The following is a 22,364-nucleotide window of genomic DNA, read 5'->3' as shown; positions in this document are numbered from 1 at the left end:
CACCAGCCCCAAAAGGTGGCATGGGCCAAAACATGGAAGGGGACCAGCCCAGTGTGCGCTGTTGCGCCTCCCACCAGGGGCCCAAGGCGTAGGGGAGAGGGAAGGGGCAAACCCTAAGACAGGTAGGCCTAAGGCCCACCAGGGGTGCGCCACACCCCTCCTCCCCTCTTGTCCGCCACCTCCTGGCACAGATGGGTGCTGCCGCACCCCTTGGGGTGGGGAACCCTAAGGGCTGCGCCCCTCCCTCTCCCCCAATATATAGTTGAGGTTTGGGGCTGTTTGAGACACACGAATCTCTCTCTCTCGATGCAGCCCTACCTCTCTCCTTCCTCGTACTCCGCGGTGCTTGGCGAAGCCCTACCGGAGTTTGATACGTCTCCGTCGTATCTACTTTCCCGAACTCTTTTGCCCTTGTTTTGGACTCTAATTTCCATGATTTGATTGGAACTAACTCGGACTAACGCTGTTTTCAGCAGAATTGCAATGGTGTTGTTTTTGCGCAGAAATAGAAGTTCTCGGAATGACCTGAAAATTTACGGAGAATTTTTCTGGAATTTATGAAAAATACTGGCGCAAGAATCAGCGGAGGAAGTGGAGCTATGAACCCACAAGCCCACCAGGCATGTGCCCCCCCTGGCCGCGCCTGGCACGCTTGTGGCACCCACAAAGCTCCGCCGCCTCCAAATCCAGCTCTATTTAGTCCGTTACGTCCGGAAAAAAAATCAAGGAGAAGAGTTCATCGCGTTTTACGATACGGAGGCGCCGCCACCTCCTGTTCTTCCTCTGGAGGCTAGATCTGGAGTCTGTTCTGGGCTCCGGAGAGGGGAGATCGTCGCCATCGTCATCACCAACCTTCCTTCATCGCCAATTCGATGATGCTCTTCACCGTTCGTGAGTAATCTCATTGTAGGCTTGCAGGACGGTGATGGGTTGGATGAGATCTAGCATGTAATCGAGTTAGTTTTGACGGGGATTGATCCCTAGTATCCACTATGTTATGAGATTGATGTTGCTACTACTTTGCCATGCTTAGTGCTTGTCACTAGGGCCCGAGTGCCATGATTTCAGATCTGAACCTATTATGTTGTCGCCAATATATGTGTGTTCTTGATCCGATCTTGCAAGTTGTAGTCACCTACTATGTGTTATGACCCGGCAACCCCGGAGTGACAATAGCCGGAACCACTCCGGGAGATGACCATAGTATCAGGAGTTCATGTATTCACCAAGTGTTAATGCGTTGGTCCGGTTCTTTATTAAAAGGAGAACCTTAATATCCCGTAGTTTCCATTAGGACCCCGCTGCCACGGCAAGGATGGACAATAGATGTCATGCAAGTTCTTTTCCCTAAGCAGGTATGACTACATACGGGATACATGCCTACATTAGATTGATGAACTGGAGCTAGTTACATATCTCTCAGTGTTATAAGTATTGCATGATGAATAGCATCCGGCATAATCATCCATCACTGATCCAATGCCTACGAGTTTTTCCTACTGGTCCTTGCTATGTTACTTTGCCGCTACTGTTGTCACTTCTGCTACTGTTACTCTGTTGCTACTGTTGTTACTTTGCTGCTACTGTTGTTACTTTGCCGCTACTGGTTACTGTTGCTACTGCTGCTACCATACTACCTTGCTACTGATACTTTGCTGCAGATACTAAATCTTTCAGGTGTGGTTGAATTGACAACTCAACTACTAATACTTGAGAATATTCTTTGTCTTCCCCTTGAGTTGAATCAATAAATTTAGGTTGAATACTCTACCCTCGAAAACTGTTGCGATCCCCTATACTTGTGGGTTATCAGAGTTCCACATAGCTCCACCGCCACCACACCGTCGTGCTGTCGGAGCTCTCCCTCAACCTCTCCTCCCTCCTTGTTGGTTCAAGGTGTTGGAGACGTCACCGGGTTGTACGTGAGTTGAACACGGAGGTTCCATGATTTGGCATGTAGATCAGAATCACACCGCGATCTGAGTCGCTCCGAGTACGACTCCATCAACCGCATTCTAGTAACGCTTCCGCTTAGGGATCTTCAAAGGTATGAACACGATCTTCCCTCTTGCTCGTTGCTGGTCTCTCCATAGATAGATCCTTGTATGCCATAGGAAAATTTTGAATTTACTATGTTACCCAACACCAATTACCGCGTGGTTTGTGTCTACACGATGCCGGCGAAGCGGCCGATCCAGCACGGGCATCGGCTGGTCGCGGGGACGCTGGAGAAGACGCCAACGATGAGCCATGGCGACGGTTGGAGCTCGGGTTCTTTGGAACCAGCACTAGAGGGGACGAACGACTGCGGGGAGAGGGGGAATGGAAACGTGGCTCCCGATGGACTCGACTAGCGGCTCAGCACGCTCGATGAGGCCTTGCTGGTGGCGAATCGCCGAGAGGGAACCGACAGTCGGAGGTGAGGAAGGCGGCAATAGTGGCGGCTCTCCGAGGCTCCCGGGCCCAATTACGGTGTTGAGGAGGAGCAGGGCGACGAGGCGGTCCTGTTGGCCATGAAAGAGGGGCGATGGGTGGCCGGAGGCTGCGTGGATGATGGCGGCCTCCTCGAGAAGACCTTGACCATGGCAAGGGGAAGGCGATGCAGAGCGGGGGAAGAAGAGAGAGGGTTCGAGGGGATAAGGGAGAAGGGACTTTGCTGGCACGATTGAAGGCGAGGGGGAGCTGCCATGGCGAAGCAGGATGTGGAGGTGGCCGCCGTGCTCGGTCTCTCCTCTGCCCGTACGTAGACAAAGAAGACGACCCTGCCCTTGGTGAGGTGGGCCTCTTCTGGGCCAGGTAAGTTCCTCCTGTGTTTTATTTTTTTTTCTTATTTCCTGTTTTCTAATTTCTGTGATATATTTTGAATTTAGTTTTACAATCAAATCACTTTTATTGCTTGTGAAAATTATTATGTGGCTTGATGATATATATTCATAGCCACTCACCAATTTTCAGAATTATTGGAATTATAATTCTGTTGTTGCAGAATTAAATCCAACTCAAATTACTATTGATTTAATTCAAAGTCCCAAAATAAATGCTTCCGTGATTCCAAAAATATTGATTTTAATTTTAGCTCATGTTAATATTTTCTTAGAATACCAGGGACATTTTCTTGGACTTCTTTGAAGCAATTGTTATCTTGGTCATTTGACAAAATTCTTTGTGAGGCTTGATCATACCTCAATTCAAATTTATTTGAAGTTAAAAATGCATGCATGAGTATGCAATGGAAAGAAATGCTACACTAGAGTTGTGACAACTCACCCCCACTAAAGAAGAATCTCGTCCCGAGATTCAGGCGTAGGGTAGGAGTAATGAGGGGACACTATCTATCACAATCTTCATGATACAATTCCCCTTCTCAGAGATGTTGATTCATTGCATCATGCTGATCTTGACATATTTTCCTTAGAGATCTCCACCCAACATAACAACAAGGAACATGAAAGACTCTACAAGATTCGATCTCCTCGAAGATCGAACAACTCATTAAAAACTCATAGAATGGGACGTAGGAAAATCGCTTGAGCTGAGACATAAAACACATAACACGGATGAGTAAATGAGGCATATGACGAAGGTTCAATTGCTAGGAAACAATTACACGCTTAAAGGAGATGGTGACAAGGTTTGAAGTAACCAAAGGAATTACCATAACGGGGACCTTAGAAAGGTGCCTCGTAGAATTATTCCCTTAAGTGACCAAAGGAATTACTTTTGATACAAAGATCATTGAAACTCTTCTTACCAGAATAAGGCAATTCGCAAATGATCGTTTGAAGGAATTGGAAAGAATGGCATACTCAGTTTGGGAAGGAATCTAGCGTTATAGAACAACTTGGAAAATGGAAGGAACATTCCAATTAATACCGAGGATATAACCTAGTGTCTGAGCGTGCTCTCAAGAACTTGAGCATTTCCATATTCATCAAAACTTTACCAACATCCGTGCCAAGATCTTGATGACACATCATACTAGCATGATGAATAATGATGGAGGATGCAGATGCAAAGGAAGACATCACTTGCTCAGATTTCATCTTAAGTGTGCCAAGGAAACGAAATCTGGATGATTGACCGAGAGACATTTAGCACTCCGCTTCTAATGATCTCCTTGATGTACTGGAACAACCCAATTACAGGTCCTGCTTGATATCTAGCACATCAAGTATAGGTCGGACTTCGGGGCTCCAGGGGTCCATGAGGAAAAACTTCTAGAACAAGTCATACAAAGTCCTCATAGGGAAATGGCTAAGGATGCTGATGCAACATATTATAATATTAAGTCTTTCGGCTAAGTCTATTAGCCACGACATCACTTTACCGGTTATAGAGAGACCAATATTATAATCCTTGGAAGCGTTACAACCATCATATCTGCGTGAGATTCAGATCTGGTTGGTCACATGATGTTTCAGACTCAACATGTCTGATAAGAACTTTTGCAACACAAATTGACAAGATAACGTTGCGATATTCTCAGGAAATGAACTACGGAAGACAACTCCAAAACATGAGCTGGATTGCAAGATCCACGTGAACACACTGCCCAAGACAATGATGACCACATGAAAAGTCTTACAACAAAACACTACCGAGTTCTCGATGGGAACCATGATTGTGGATAACGAAGCCATGTGCAAGTCCGTGTGGGACCTTCGGTAATAACACTTAACTTGTTTTCCTTGAACAAATCAGTCAGTGGCTTGGTCTGCTAGGAATACATATCGAATGAAGATGATTAGTCTATAAAACCGTAGAATACTTCGCACGTGCATGACTGACTTGGGATGATTCTGAAGAAATCAAAATAACTTTTCTCAAATTCACGGCGGCAACTTGCATCAAATGCACGTGAATTAGAGGAAGTCAGTTCTTACACCTAACATAAACTTCATGTACAAGACATAAAGGTAACTCCCACAAAAGTTTCCAACACTAGCTTAATGTCCAACATAAATCATGGAACAAATGAAAATGTTGCTGATGGACTCAACGACAATTCATTGAAATATCCATATAAAATGGATTTCCACAACTATGTGAGCAAGATAGTAGCATTGGTCAGATCAAAGAATATAATGGTGTATGCTCAAGGAAATCCACGAGTAAGACACCGTTACGAAGATCTTTGGTTCGGAGTTTCATTGGACAATAGCCCATACTCAAATCAAAATTGGACAAGATAATATATGCAACAATTGATCACACGAATCAACCGATGAGAATATCATATTTCTTCAAGACTCACACAACACAATAGATACCCCTTTGGAATGAACTAAGTTAGACAAAGTTTTATCTTCCAACTCTCCAAGTTGTTGTTTAGCTTAACCAACTAGTTTCAAGGGTATCCAACCCGGATTCTTGGAGGATGGTGTCTTATAGAAAAACCAACTTGATCACGAGCTCACCATAACGGTCAAGGAACAACCTGGTAATACTTTTGAGAAGATATTCGTAAAATTACGAACCACCGATATATTATTAAGCTGGGGAACAATATCTCTTTTCAAAGCAAGATGATATGATCAAAGAGTGATGGATTGACACAATCCTAACCTATTGATAAAAAAGTGCACCATGAAACATGGAATAGGTAGCACGGTCAATCTTAGGATGACGATTCAATCACCATCAACATAATAGTGAAATTATTGCCCATTAACTACCAAGCAATGACATTTCTAGGAGTATTGATTTCACACATGATGGTCCACTTGTAGTTATTCCAGTTACAGCCAACATGGAAACCGAGAGATGAACCATGATAGCGATAAGTATCACTACATTAAGAGTGCATAAGAGATGGTGCAATTTTCACGACATTCTTGACAAAAGAAGGTAATATTCCAAGATAGAATAGAATAATAGCTGGATTGACATTCTGATCTGCGGAATACAACTACTTTGACCCAATCCAAGAAATGGATGAGGTACTGGAGTTTGCTTCTCCTAGTCATTCTGAAATAGAACAACTTGAGAGACCACAGGAATAATAAGCATCGATGACATGAATGCATAACTACTCTTGACTATCCTCTCATAGATGAAGGTCAGAAAACAACAGGATAGGGCCAACTCAAGAGCACATGATTTTCTGAGTTGTGGATGCATGGATTAGCATGTCGAAGGAGTTCAACATAATTCTTCCAGATAACCCATGCAGAAGGGCGGAGTTGGGAGAGTCACAATATGGAGTAGAGAACTAATCACAAGCACTCTTGTTGTGATCTTTAGTTCACGAAGAACTTCTGCCAGAGATAGTCCATGGTGTTGGAAGAATGATATACCACGTATCTTGGAAACTACTACAAGGTTACTAATCATTCTAAGGGAACTAGCAACACTATCAACAGAAGTGAGCAAAATGGTCCTTGAGTTCAAGAACCCATATATAGAATACCTACTACATAAAGAACATCACGGGGTGTTTTCGAAAATGATGGCCAGAATTATCACACTAGAAGCACAAAACACATCTAAACTATTGGGTGGTTTTCTGAGGTAACATGGTTTCCTAATGCTTTAACAATCCGTCGAGATAATAGGGTACCTCAACACAATAATTAGTGTGCTTTGTCTGGCCAAAAAGACATCGGAAATAGGAGGAAGAATTTGCAATTGCATAGATTTATGACCCTTGGATAACTCGGACAACATAACGGTTGTACGAGCATGAAATATGAGATAACCTGGATGAAAACTGGCAACATAACATGATATCCTATGGAGACAACGATCCAAGGAGACAACAACTTTCCTATAAGTCTCCATCATAGTAACTCGTCATCCTAATGAATAGATGACAAAGCCTAATCCTTAAACCCCGTAGAATAAAGAAGAGGGTGACCCATAATAAGAATGACACAAGGAAAGGAGTAAAAAGAGCCTTACGTTCCCTTCCACAAACAATTCCCTTATATAACTAAAGAGTTGCGAGACTCAACATCGACCAGTTTGTCTTGGTTATCCTACAGGCAGTCAAGCTCTGATACCAACGTTGTCGGGACCCCGATCCTAAGTCATAAGAACCTAGCATGTAACATATCACATCACTAAGCGGCCTCACGCACGGTAAATTCCATGGCTGCCACCTTACCTTGGCCGGGACCATTTGCGTCTTTTGGCTCACGTATATGAATGTGTCGTTAGCATTCAAATGACAAAGAACCCGGGTCGACATGACTAGTTACAAACCCAAGTGGTACATTCATACAGGGACATGCATACATAACCTAGCAAAGCAGGTGTCGGTAAACAACGTGTGTAGACGAGTCGTAGGAAGCTACAAGGACTCCATTACACCGTGTGACATTTCCCCGAGAGGACAGACACAACAGCAAAGAAGGATACATGACGGTCAATCAATGTGTCCGGAGCAGTAGCAAGCTACCAGGACTCGATGGAAGCACAAAGAGGCATTTCCCCGTAGAGAGTACTACTAAAGGCACACAACTTGGTGTCGAATCCCACACATACCAATGCATTTCAAACATACACACAGTATGCACGATATGTGTAGATACAATATGGCATCACAACATAACTCTATGACTCAAGCATTTATTAAAACTCATAAGAGTCAACATAGTATGATATTCCAAACAGGGGTTACATGACCGAACACTCAAGTCATTTAAGCATCAAGCAGAAGCAAAACATGTCTGGGTACAGACATCTAATAAAATGGTTGGAGGAGCCTGAAAAGCTACAATGACCCTACCAAAGAACCAGACCTCTGTCTGGGATTTCCAAGCTACTCAGTCAACATTGATCTTATTGTCGAAACCACTAGGGACACTGGAGTCTCCTGTGGAAAACGTAATTAAGCAACGGTGAGTACAAATGAACATAACAAGACTTAAATCAGAACTAACTACATATGCATCAGTATCAACAAGGGGATTGTGGGGTTTAATGTAGCAAGCCAGCTTTGACTTTGTGGTTATCCTGTACTACGACTATGAGTAGTGTAATAATGTGAGAAAGCGCACATGAGTCCACTATCTAGTCTCCACAACAATACACCACAATGGGTCCACTCCCGTCTCCCTACGAGAGAGCCATCCATAGAACTCACACTTGTCTTGAATATTTTATAGTATCCATTCAAGTTGTCAATGACCATATAATTTTCCAATAGTCCATATCCACGGACGTGGCTATTCGAATGGATTAGTTTACCCTACAGGGGTGTACTTCTTCACACACGCTCTCACCACTTATCACCATATGCACATCATGCATCTTGACAACCTTCAAGCGGAAGCACTGGCATGGATGTTGATCACGACCTAACTAACCACACAAGACTCTAGTCCAGGTTTATCACTTATTTGAGACTGAACCCACAAGGATGTTCGGTCGAAGTTTCCTCTACATTCCCAATCGATGTGTACAGGGTTCCCAAGCCCACCTCGACGGATGGTACTACGCTTTGTACACCGGGCCATGATGCCTAGTATGTCCCAAGCCCAACTGTACGGGGTGCCACTTGGTAGACTACTAACATGTCCTACAAACACCAGAAACTAGTTGCAACTCCCGGATAGAGATGTAGGTCATTAATAAGCCGATAGAGTCAATTAAGGATCCCAATGTGCAGTAGTAGCTAGTATTGGATAACATACACGGGGCTCGGTTCTTAAGGACGGTCCCAATGAGATAAACCGACATGTACTCCTACACAGCATCTCATTGGTACCTTTACCAAATCAGGTTCACACCTTTACTCTCACATTGTGGGGTATGAACACATCCATTCCGATTCATCGTCCAGATGGATCAGACCCGACGCAACTCTAAGCATAGCAGGCATAGTAAGCAAGCATGGATGAGTAGCACATCAAGGCTCAAACAAATGCTACTCATGCTAAGTGGTTTCAACTATTTACTGTGGAAAAATCAGGTCATGCACAGGAATGGGTTCAACTATCGAGAATAAATAACAGTTGAATCGTTGTTGTGCTAATGCAGTAAGAGAGAGCAGTAGCGATAGAGTAGGATTTTATCGGAATGATCAAGGGGGTTTGCTTGCCTGACAGTTCTGAAGATAATAGTTCTCTCCATTAATGTCAATAGTCACATTGTCGGAACCATCATCTACCAAAGGGGGAACAACACTGCAAACAGAGAAGAACACATTCAATGCAATGCACCAAAGATGATGTATGATAGGACATGTTAAGGTTCTGAGTTTACCTAGCTCAATGTTTGGTCATATTAATTGAAGTGGAATTCAAATAAGCATCAAATTCCAACTCCAAACTACTTATTAAATTTATTCTAATCATCATTTTCCCTACTTGGTGATGTTAACTTGCTTTAACATGCATGAACATGACATAAACAAATTCCTTGCATTTTTCTGATCATTTTTCATGTATAAATTATTTTCATTGGAGTTATATTTTATTTTCTATGATTTTTCAAATTTTCAGCATTTTCTGGAATTATTTTTATATCAGAAAACCAATTTATTGCGCGAGCTCTGCGTTATCGGGTCAAACCACCCGGGCCAGGTCAAACTGACTAGTGGAGGCCACTCGTGAGTGACCCAAAGGTTAATCCCGCGTCGACCAGCCCCTAATGGGGTTTGACCCACCCCCAAGGCCCACTGTCAGTGGCTGATGGGGTCGGGATTAGGCCCTAATGATCTCCACGTCAGCGCCCATAGGAAACTGGCCGGCGGCTGTCAAACCGAGGCGGAGGGCTCGCCGGAGACGGCCTAAAATGCACTACACGGGGCCATTTGCCACTCGGTTTGCGTCTACACGATGCTGGCGAAGCGACCGATCTAGTACGGGCATCGGCTGGTCGCGGGGACGCCGGAGAAGGCGCCGGCGAGGAGCTATGGCAGCGGCCGGAGCTCGGGTTCTTCGGAACCAACACTAGAGGGGACGAACGACTGCTGGGAGAGGGGGAATGGAACCGGTGGCTCACGGGGGGCTCAACTCGCGGCTCGGTTGCGCTCGATGAGGCCCTACTGGTGGCGAAACGACGAGAGGGAACCGACAGCCGGAGGAGAGGAAGGCGGCGATAGTGGCGGCGTTCCGAGGGTTCCGGGCCCCATTCCGGTGGCGAGGAGGAGCAGGGCGACGAGGCGGTCCCGTTGGCCATGAAAGAGAGGCGAGTTGTGGCCGGAGGCTGCGTGGACGACGGCGGCCTGCTCGAGCAGAGCTCGGCCATGGCGAGGGGAAGGCCATGCAGAGCGGGGGAAGAAGAGAGAGGGGTCCAGGGGGATAAGGGAGAAGGGCCTTCGCGCTGGCGCGGTTGGAGGCGAGGGGGAGCTTCCACATCAAAGCAAGAGGTGGAGGTGGCCGTCGTGCTCGGTCTCTCGTCTCCGAGTAGGCACAGGAAGAAGACGACCCTTCCCTTGGTGGGTTGGGCCTCCTCTGGGCCAGGTAAGTTCCTCCTATGTTTAATTTTTTTGTTATTTCCTGTTTTCTAATTTCTGTGATATATTTTGAATTTAGTTTTGCAATCGAATCACTTTTATAGATTCTGAAAATTATTATGTGGCTTGATGATATACATTCATAGCCACTCACCAATTTTCAGAATTATTGGAATTATAATTCTTTTGTAGCAGAATTAAATCCAACTCAAATAACTATTGATTTAATTCAATGTCCCAAAATAAATGCTTCTCTGATTCCAAAAATATTGATTTGAATTTTACCTCATGTCAATATTTTCTTATAATACGAGGGGCATTTTCTTGGACTTCTTTGAAGCAACTTTTATCTTGGTCATTTGACAAAAAAATTTGTGAGGCTTGATTTTAATTTAAAAATGCATGCATGAATATGCAATGGCAAGCAATGCTAAATAGGGTTGTGACACTACGGCTAGGGACCATGTACCTACCTCAACCCTAGGACATAACAGACTTGGCCAAAGCGCTCCATAGCGCGCCAGCATGCCGTGGCATGCCAAAACTGTGCTATGGGCGCCCCGACAAAGGTGGCCAGCCCCGGCCGGTTCAAGCATCCCCTTGACGCCTCTCCATGTCCTCGACACCCCAGCTGCATCACTGCAGCCTCAGGGTCCCTCCTCCCCCTCTCTGTTGACCGGAGCGACATGTGCCCGCGTGGGCCAGATCCAGCCAGAAGAACGCGACCACGCAGCTCCCGCACTCCTCGCTCTCTCTCCCTCTCAGTGAGTCACTGGGGTCCTAAACCACTCCGCAATATCGTGGTTTCAACCCCGAGCTCTCTCTGCCTATCGTGCAAACCACGGTGAAACCACCGGTGCTTCCTGTTTGGTGCACCATCGATGGCCTATAAAAAGGCCCTCCCCTTTGCTCCAGCACCCTCACCCCACTCTTTCAGAGCTTCTATCGATCCCCTAGCCACCCCATTCGAGTACAGCGAGCTTCGATGCTCGAGATCGACTTAGGCCCCCCACTTCTGAGCTTCGTCGATCTCGGGCTACAGGCCAGCTCTCGCGCTCCTCTCACCTCCTCCGTGATCATAGTGAGCTAAGGGAGTTTCTCCACCACTTCCCCGAGCGAATCCCTGCCCATAGAACCCAGTTCCTCCACCTCCCGTAGCAGCACCGCCGCGGCCACCTCGTTGCCGGTGACCTAGGGCCTCCCGTTGTTCCTTCGACCATCAGTATGTAGGCGGCGATATGCTGGTCCCATTTCTGTCATCGTTTGGGCATGAGGTCGTTCGTGTCGCCGCCTGCGTGCCTCCCCTCCCTCTCTCCAAAGGAGGAAGCCGACCCCGAGAGGTGTGCCCTACCTGTCGGCGGCTCATCTCTCCCCCTATCTCCTCTCTCTGCTGCTGACCGCATGGGCCCACGCATAAGGTTTGAACCTGACGGCCGCGTGCTTGTTCAGTTTGTTATTTTTTATTTAATATTGCTCTACATTTTCTTTTTGATTTTGTGTGATGTTTTTGACTGAGCTACTTATTTTTAATACTATTATTACGACGATAGATTCCACATTTGATGAAGAAGTTGGACTCGAAGACCTCAAAGACCCTGGATACCTAGCTGACCAAGGCAAGCAGCCCTTTGACCATGTTTGAGCAAATATTATATTGCATGCTAGTAGAGCAATTATTTCCGTTGCATATGATCATAAGCATTCGGTAAATCATCGATATGATGCTTCCGACGGATCCTCCGGAGCACTTGCATTTGAGCATGATCCTACCACCTATGAGGGCCATGCTAATATCATCTTGACAAGTAGGGCTAAGCATAGTAGAAGGATGAGCATGATGATGGTAAACATCAAAGGTTTTATGAAAACCCCGTCGGGTCCCACTAATGCCCGAGGGTGATGGTGAGTTAGGTGGCCACTTATGAAGAAGTGGTGCACCGGGTATATTTGGTGTGAGTGGTTTTGGAAATGGGAATAAATTTATGATGTGTCGACCGTCCCAACCTTACATGCGTGACCACATTACCCCTTTATGGGACGGGGATTTGTCGATTACTTTGGTCAGTGCTAGCAAAGAGCCACGTTACTAGTGGTGGGAGTGATATGTGGTCACTCTCGTGACGGGTTCGTGCTAGGTAGGATGACTATGCTGTTTTTACGTGTTTCGGGCACACCTTTGGTCCCCGCATGGATGATACTATCCAGAATTGGTGTTCGTAAGACGTACATCATGTGGGCTGAGTACCAATCGAATGGAACTCTTTGTCTGGTATCATCAGGGGAAAGACATTGATCGGGTACTTACCTCGAGTATCTTATATACCGCGAGTCGTGGATGACATGGAAGTTTCCCGGATCTCGTGGGTACAACGTACAACCTATGCATAGTGTAAAACTATTCGAATAGCCGTGTCCACGGTCAAGGACAGTTGGGTAATCCTGCTTAAACTACGTCCAGTCGTTTCCGCATAAACCAAGTGTGTGCGTGTGTGTGTGTGTTCAATGGTGTTACCTCAAAGAGTTGATATGACTAAGTTTGGTGACTTGGCATATCGGGTTAGCCCGAAGTGTTCAGCCCTCACAGATATGTTGATATCTGTAACCTATTCTTCTAAATACCATCTATCTTGTGATGCACATCCATCTATGATCATGCTTATTTACAATCAAGCTTACTTTCCACTAATACTGCATGTTACTTGTTATCACACCAACTGCATTATGCATATCATGGGCTCTTTGCGAGTATTTTCAAAGTACTCACTGACTTGCCACTGGTTATGTTATTCACCAGACATGGAAGGACCGGAGTTTGGAGAAGAATTCGTTCTCATAGACGGACACACGAGCTAGGACGCTTCCTAGTCAGAATGCCTGTTGGTGAAGGCTGGTATCATGGGCTCCGTTTATCCCCATGATTTCTGCTAGTAGATGTATCAGTGTGATTGGCCTCATAGGCCCTACCTATGTGACCTTGACCCTGGTGGTCCTTTGTTGTATTAATCGGTATGTTGGATGTAAGACTCTTCATATTCAGTATATGTGTGTTCGGTGAGCATTGATCTCTGGGATCACTGAGCACGATCATTTGGCGATCTTGACTCGTAAGTCGGGGTCCCCACATTCGGTCAATATCAATTATGCCAATGATCATGATTAGGGTGATAATCATGATGTTTCTTTTGATTTGAAAATCCATTTGAGCTTCACTTTGAAGATATTATTGAAAATGATATTTGCAATACTGCTAAAAGTGGGTTTGTAAGAGCATCAACTTTAAGTAATAATGATCCCACTACTTTGGAGAATGATCATTCTTATGATACATTTTTTAACAAAGTGAGTCTAGAGAGGTCATGACTTTAGTTGATGTTAATCCCACTATCTTGGAAGATTATAAAACTGGCATGCATGTGGATCATGGAGATAATATTTTATGTGATGGATATATTGTTGAATTAGCTTACGATCCTACATGTAATTACTTGGAGAGAGGCAAATATGGTTATAGAAATCTTCATGTCATTAAATTACCTCTCTTTGTGTTGAAATTACTAATGCTTCATTCTTCCTATTTGCATATGCTAAATGTTACTTGTGTTGATAATTTTTTTCCTATAAAATGCATATGCATCGGCAGTATGTTACAACTATATGTGTTTTTCACACGCTATATGATGCTCTCTTTGTGCTTCAATTATTGTCTTTTATGTGAGCATCATCATTATCCCAAGCCTATCTTCATGGGTTTAAAGAAAGAGATTGTTGGGAGAAACTGAATATTTTATGTTTTTGTGTGTTGACATGATTATTGTTACTTTAATTATTGTGTTTTTATGTTTCAATTAGTGTTTGTGCTAAGTAAAGCCTTTGGGATGAGTTTGAAGGTAGTAGAATTGTTCGTGTGCAAAAATATAAACTTTCACGTCTAGTGCAGAATTTCTCTCATTTTACTAGGATGTATTTTTGATCTGAATTTTTACACTATTGGTATACAAACTACCCAAGTTTTCCTGGTATTTCATAGTTTTTGGAGTTAGAGAAGTATAATTTTAGTGCTAATCACTACAAATTGTTCTGTTTTAGACAGATTCTATTTTTTGCTTGCCTAGTTTGCCCGTTTTGATGATGCTATGGATTATATCTATTGGAAATATGCCCTAGAAGCAATAATAAAGTTGTTATTATCAGATTTCCTTGTTCATGATAATGGTTTATTATCCATGCTAGAGTTGTATTGACCGGAAACTTAAATACATGTGTGGATATATAAACAACACCGTGTCCGTAGTGAGCCTCTACTAGACTAGCTCGTTGATCAAAAAGGTTATGGTTTCCTAACCATGGACATGTTTTATCATATGATAAAGGGGTCATATCATTAGGATAATGATGTGATGGACAAGACCCAAACGTAGGAATAGCATATGATCGTATCACTTAGTTTGTTGCTCCCGTTTCTTCATGTCAAGTATTTTTTCCTAAGAACAAGATATCATGCAACTCCTTGACACTGGAGGAATGCCTTGTGTGTATCAAACTGTTGGAAATATGCAATGATAAAATAGTTATTGTTGTATTTCCTGTTTCAAGATAATCGTTTATTATCCATGCTATAATTGTATTTAGTGAAAACATAGATACATGTGTGGATACATAGACAAAACCATGTCCCTAGAAAGCCTCTAGTTGGCTAGCCAGTTGATCAAGGATAGTCAAGGTTTTCCGACTATATGCAAGTGTTGTCACTTGATAACTGTATCACATCATTAGGAGAATCATGTGATGGACTAGGCCCAAACTATGAACGTAGCATGTGATCGTGTCATTTTGTTGCTATTGTTTTCTGTGTGTCAAGTATTTATTCCTATGACCATGAGATCATATAACTCACTGGCACCGAAGGAATACCTTGTGTGTATAAAACGTCGCAACGTAACTGGGTGAATATAAAGGTGCTCTACAGGTATTTCCGAAGGTGTCCGTTGAGTTAGTAAGGATCAAGACTGGGTTTTGTCACTATGTGGGACGGAGAGGTATATCGGGGCCCACTCAGTAATACAACATCACAAAAAATCCTTGCAAGCAATGTGACTAAGTTTAAGTCACGGGATCTTGTATTACGGAACGAGTAAAGAGAATTGCCAGTAACGAGATTGAAATAGGTATACGGATATCGACGATCGAATCTCGGGCAAGTAACATACAGAAGGACAAAGGGAATGACATAGAGGATTATATGAATCCTTGGCACTGAAGTTCAACCGATAAGATCTTCAGAGAATATGTAGGATCCAATATGGGCATCCAGGTCCCGCTATTGGATATTGACCGAGGAGTGTCTTGGGTCATGTCTACATAGTTCTCGAACCCGCAGGGTCTGCACACTTATGGTTTGATGATGTTTTAGTATAGTTGAGTTATATGTGTGGTTACCGAATGTTGTTCGGAGTCCCAGATGAGATCACGGATGTCATGAGGGTTTCCGGAATGGTCCGGAAATGAAGATTGATATATATGTTTGTTTCATTTGGTCACTCAAATGTTTCGGGCATTTCCGACAGTGTACCGGGAGTGACGAATGGGTTCCGGGTGTTCACCGGGAGGGGCTCACCCACCCGGGAGTGAGCCCAGTAAACCTAGGGTGCCGCACTAGCCCTTAGTGGTCTGGTGGAGCCAGCCCAAGAGGGATATGGCGCCACAAGTGAAAAAACCAAAGGAAAGAAGAAAAAAATGATAGAGGGAGGTGGGAAGGAAGAGGAGAAGGACTCCTCCTTCCCCAAATCGAATTGGGGAATGAGTCCTTCTATCCCTTCGGCCGGTGCACCCTTGGGGCTCTTGAGCCCCAAGGCTAGCCCCTCCCCTCCTCCTATATAGACTGGTGGTTTTAGGGGTTTTCAGACACAACTTTGCCAGGTGTAACTCAAACCTATTCCACATAGTTTTGCCTCTAGATCAGATTTCTGTGGAGGTCGGGCGGAGCCCTGCAGGAGTAGATCATCACCACCACCTGAGCATCGTCACGCTGTCGGAGAACGCATCTACTTCTCCGTCTCTCTTGCTGGATCAAGAAGGCTGAGATCGTCATCGAGTTGTACGTGTGCTGAATGCGGAGGTGCCGTCCGTTTGGCGCTAGATCAGAACGGATCGTGGGACGACGGTGATTTGAATCACGAAGATGTACCACTACATCAACCGTGTTTCTTAAAGCTTCCCGCTTAGTGATCTACAAGGGTACGTAGATCTAATCTCCTCTCATAGATGGACATCACCATGATAGGTCTTCGTGTGCGTAGGAAATTTTTTGTTTCCCATGCAACGTTCCCCAACAGTGGCATCATGAGCTAGGTTCATGCATAGATTTTATCTCGAGTAGAACACAAAAGGTTTTGTGGATGTTGATGTTCAATTTTCTGCCCTCCTTAGTCTTTTCTTGATTCGGTGGTATTGTTGGATTGAAGCGGCCCAGACCGGCATTACTCGAACGCTTATGAGAGACTGGTTTCATGGACTGACATGCAACTCGTTGCATAAAGATGATTGGCGGGTGTCGGTTTCTTCAACTTTAGTTGAATTGGTTTTGACCGAGGCGGTCCTTGGAGAGAGGTTAAATAGCAATTTTCACATCTCCATTTTGGTTTCTGCGTAAGTAAGATGCAATCATACTAGATACCCATAAAAGCCACGTAAAACTTGCATCAACAAATTAGAGGACGTCTAACTTATTTTTGCATGGTATGCTTGTGATATGATATGGCCAATGACGTGATGTGATATATTGGATGAATGAGATGAACATGTTGTAAAAGTTAATATCGACTTGCAGGTCGATGCTACGACAACAGGCAGGAGCCATAGGGTTGTCTTTAAACTAACGTTTGTGTTTGTAGATGCGTTTACTATATTGCTAGGTCGTAGCTTTAGTAGTAATAGCATAGATAGCACGACAACCTCGATGGCGGCATGATGATGGAGATCATGATGATGTAGATCATGGTGTGGCGCCGGTGACAAGAAGATCATGCTGGTGCTTTGCTGATGGAGATCAAGAAGCACAAGATGATGGCCATATCATGTCACTTATGAATTGCATGTGATGTTAATCCTTTTATGCACCTTATTTTGCTTAGAACGACGGTAGCATTATAAGGAGATCTTGCACTAAAATTTCAAGATGAAATTGTGTTCTCCCCGACTATGCACCGTTGCGAGAGTTCGTCGTTTCGAGACGCCACGTGATGATCGGGTGTGATAGACCCAACGTTCACATACAACGAGTATAAAAGAGTTGCACACGCGAAACACTTGAGTTTAACTTGACGAGCCTAGCATGTGCACACATGGCCTCGGAACACATGATTAGCATAGAGATGCTTACCACTGAAACTATTCTCAACTCACGTGATGATCGGACTTGAGTTAGCGAATTTGGATCATGTACCACTCTAATGACTAGAGAGATGTACTTTTTGAGTGGGAGTTTATCAGTAATTTGATTAGTTAAACTCTAATTATCTTAAACATAGTCTAAGGCCACTTTGCAATATTTGTGTTGTAGATCAATGGCTCACGCAGTAGCAACCCTGAATTTTAATATGTTCCTAGAGAAAGCTAAGTTGAAAGATGATGGAAGAAACTTTGTACACTACTGGAAATCAGTATTTCGCCATCTGCCTAGTCTTTGCCGTCTGCTAGCTGATGGCAAAGAGTGTCTTTGCCGTCAGCTTCAGCAAAACAGACGGCACAGTACTGGCTGATGCCATACAGTCTTTTTTCCATCTGTCACCTCTTTGCCATCTGCTAGCGGACGACAAATAGTCCAGAGGCAGACCGCAAAGATATAGACAGGCCCACCTGACCGCGGGGTGGCTAGGTCAAACAGGAGTGGGACCTTTGCCGTCTGCTAGCGGACGGCAAAGAGTCCGGAGGCAGACGGCAAAGAGTCTAGACTCTTTGTCGTCCGCCGACAGACGACAAAGTGCTAACTCCGTTAACGGATCCTTCCCCCCCACCCTGCTCCTCTCTCTCTCTGTAACAGCTCATCCCCGCGCGCCCCTCGCTCTCTCTCCCCACCCCGCGCGCTCCTCTCTCTCTAACGGCCACTAGGACCACCTCGCGCCGCCGCCCCTATCGCCCCTGCCGCCGCACCTGTCGCGCCCCACTGCCGCCGATGTCGCCCCCGCCACCGCCCCTCTCTCTCTCCCCACCTTGCCCCCACTGCCGCTGCCGCTGCCCCACCATCGTCGCGCGGCCGCCCCTGGCGCCCCCGGCACCGCCCCGCCACCCCCGCCACCCCGGCCCCTCCACAGCCACCCCTCTCGATGAGCCCCCACACCCCCACCCCCATCCCCCCACCCTTCTTATTTTTTACTGGTTTTATTATTTTTTAGTAGTTTTGGTAGATGTTATTGTTAGTACTTTTAGTGGTAGATTTAGTTAGGTTAGTAGTTTTAGTTAGGTTAGTAGATTTAGTTAAGTTAGTAGTTTTAGTTAGGTTAGTAGATTTAATTAGGAGGAGAAGAGGAGAAGAGGAGGAGGAGGAGGACAAGAAGAGGAGAAGAAGAAGAGGAGGAGGAGGAGGAGGAGGATGAGAAGAAAAAGAAAAAGAAGAAGAAGAAGAAGAAGAAGAAGAGGAGAAGAAAAAAATAAGAAGGAGAAGAAGAAGAAAAAGAAGAAGAAGAGAAGAAAAAATAAGAAGGAGAAGAAGAAGAGAAGAAGAGAAGAAGAGAATAAGAAAAAAATAAGAAGGAGAAGAAGAGAAAAAAGAAGAAGAAGTTGATTTTTTATTGTTTGGTATTTAGTGGTAGCTAGATTCTTTTTTAGTTACTTAGTGGTAGATTCTGTTTTTGTTATAGTGGTAGATTTTGTTTTTGTTATTTTTTTGCTGTTTAGTGCTATCTAGGTTTAGCGATAGGTTTAGTTAGCTTGGTTAGTTAGGTTAGTTAGTTAGTTAGCTTACTAGAAAGAATAGGAAGAAGAAGAAGAGGAGGAGGACGAGAAGAGGAGAAGAGGAGGAGGAGGAGAAGAAGAAGAAGAAGAAGAATAGGAGGAGGAGAAGACAAAAAGAAGATCACATGTTTGGTATTTAGTTTTTTGGAATTAATTAGTAGTTTTAGTGGTAGATTATGTTAGTTAATTAGTAGATTTAGTGGTAGATTCTGGTAGTTTATTCGCCCATCATTATTGCTTTGGTTCAAGACTACTTCAAAGAAGATCACATGTTCTTTTGTTGAAATCAAGTCTGTCAAAATAATGTATCGTCTATATTTATTGGTACCGGAGCAAAACAGGACAACTTAAATAATATAGCCATCCTCAAATGTAGAAAATATCGAAAAGTTTTATATAAACTGAAAAGTAGTATAGGTAACCTGGAAAGTCCTCTCGACCAAAAGGGCAACTTCTGGACCTGCGAACTTTGCATGGTAGGTGCATGTCCATGCAGCAGGGTAATTTCCCCAACAATGACATAATTAGTCCATTTAGCTCCAAAATATCATAATAAGCTCAAAATGGCATAAGAACCTTGGTTAGCTCATTAATATTATATACTTAGCTGTTTTTCCTCTAAAATGGGATAATTAGCCCATTTAGCTCAAAAAAGACATAATTAGGTAATTTAGCTCCAACAAGAGGAGAAGAGGAGAAGAAATAGGCAAAATGAAAAGAAAGAAGAAGAAGAAGAAGAAGAAGAAGAGAAGATGGAGAAGGAGGAGGAGGAGGAGGAGGAGCAGAAGGATAGAAGGTCAGGAGGAGGAGGATAAGGCCAAGGACCTTCTATCCTTCTCATCCTCCTCCTTCTCCTCCTCCTCCTTCTTCTTCTTGATTTCTTCTTCTTCTCCTCCCCCTCCTCTTTCTTCTCCTCTTTCGTATTATCCTTGCTTTAATTAACCCAACAATGACATAATTAGCCCATTTAGCTCCAAAATACCATAATAAGCTCAAAATGGCATAAGAACCTTGGTTAGCTCATGAATATTATATACTTAGCTTGTCTTCCTCTAAAAAGACATAATTGGAATATTTGTGTTGATCGGGTGGATTTACATGTGATAGTTGTCTCGTCGCTGTGAGGTCTGCTGTGCGAAGACCTGCCCGTGCGTTGTACGAGCTCCGCCCTTGCATTCGTGGGTCAGTACAAATTTCATCTCCTCCCCGCCCCTTCATTTACTGTGGCTCGGTTTCCGGATGAAACTTTCTAGATTTAGGTAATTCAATTAATTTATCAGTATGCGTGACCAGTATGCGTCTCCTGTTCGAAAGGGCGACATCTATAAATATGCGTGTCTTTGCATATTTATAACCGCCATCCTTTCGAATTGTCCAACATTATCCATGGACAGCCCGAGTATGTGTAGATTGGGTTCGTTTTCCAGTATGTTGTGCTCTGGATCCGATGCGGAATTTCGTCAGTGCCTCCCTGTTGTTCTCCGGATGCACATCCTCTCTATTTATTGCGGAGACGTGTATCAGGAGAACAGCGGGGAGGTGCTGCCGAAATTTTGCGTTGGATCCGGAGCAGAGCATGGGAAAACGAACCGAATCTACACATACTCGGGTGGGATTAGGACCTATCTTTACCTATTAGTGTGTAGGTTGCCTGGACATAATAAAAATGGCGAACCTAATTAACCGATGAATATAAATGCTAAATTATATATAAATATATTTCTTCTATCTTTAGTAGCTACGCAAGATGAGTGATCGTGCGTGGATGTATACCGGTCACCCTAGTCAGAAAGAGATGACGAAAGAATGGTTTTTAAAAACAAAGGAATTTGTGAAAGCCGCATTCGCAAATGGCCAGGAAAGAAACTATTGCCCCTGTCCTGGATGCGACAACTATAAAAAGACGAAAGAGGCTGTAATGATTAAACACCTGCACAGGAGGGGTTTTAACCCTAACTATACGGTGTGGACATTTCATGGTGAGTCTATACAACGCACAAGAGCTGAGGTGGTCTGTCGTGGCACGGACGAGCATGGTACTAGGATCGAAGACATGGTGCAAGACTTAGATGATGCTCGGGATTCGGAAGATGAGATGGAGGAATCTGCAAAAGGCCTTTTACGAAATGTTGGAGTCTTCAAAACGTCCTCTCCATGAGCACACTGAGCTCTGTCAGCTGGATGCAATTGCACAAGTAATGACTCTGAAGGCTCAGTTCAACTTGGGAAGAGAATGCTACAACGCGATGATGACACTATTTGGACGTTTCCTACCCAAAGGCCATGTCATGCCTGCAAACCTGTACGAGTCGGACAAAATACTTCGTGTACTTAAGATGCCCTATGAGAAGATAGATGCATGTGAGAAAGGATGTGTCTTATTTAGGAAGGAGTATGCACACTTGGACTATTGTCCCAATTGCGAGTCTTGCAGGTATCTTGTGGTAGACAACGGTATGGGTGAGAAGAGGCAGACCGAAATAGCAGTTAGTGTTCTTCAGTATATGCCAATCGTACCAAGACTTCAACGTCTTTTCATGGTCGAAGAGACAACCAGACAAATGACTTGGCACAAATTGGGCAAAAGAACCGAACTAGATGCGGATGGGAATAAGATGATGGTACACACATCGGATGGGGAAGCGTGGAAACATTTCCATGGATTGCATCAGGATAAAGCGGCAGATCCAAGGAATCCTCGAGTCTGCGCCACCACGGATGGTTTTAATCCCTTCGGCATGACGGCAACCCAATACAGTTGTTGGCCTGTATTTGTCATTCCACTCAATCTCCCCCCGGGCAGATTATGCAAAGAAAGAACATATTTCTGACGTTGATAATTCCAGGGCCCAATTATCCGGGGAAGAATATGAATGTGTACCTGCAACCGCTTAAGGATGAATTGGAAGAAGCTTGGGAAAATGGGGTCAAGACATACGATGCCGCTAGAAAAGAAAACTTCAAAATGCATGTGTGGTACATGTACTCTATGCATGACTTGCCAGCGTATGCG

Source organism: Hordeum vulgare, chromosome 3H (assembly GCF_904849725.1).
Source record: "Hordeum vulgare subsp. vulgare chromosome 3H, MorexV3_pseudomolecules_assembly, whole genome shotgun sequence".
Classification (NCBI taxonomy): domain Eukaryota; kingdom Viridiplantae; phylum Streptophyta; class Magnoliopsida; order Poales; family Poaceae; genus Hordeum; species Hordeum vulgare.
The sequence above is the reverse complement of the archived record's forward strand: the minus strand, read 5'-3'. Positions refer to the sequence as shown.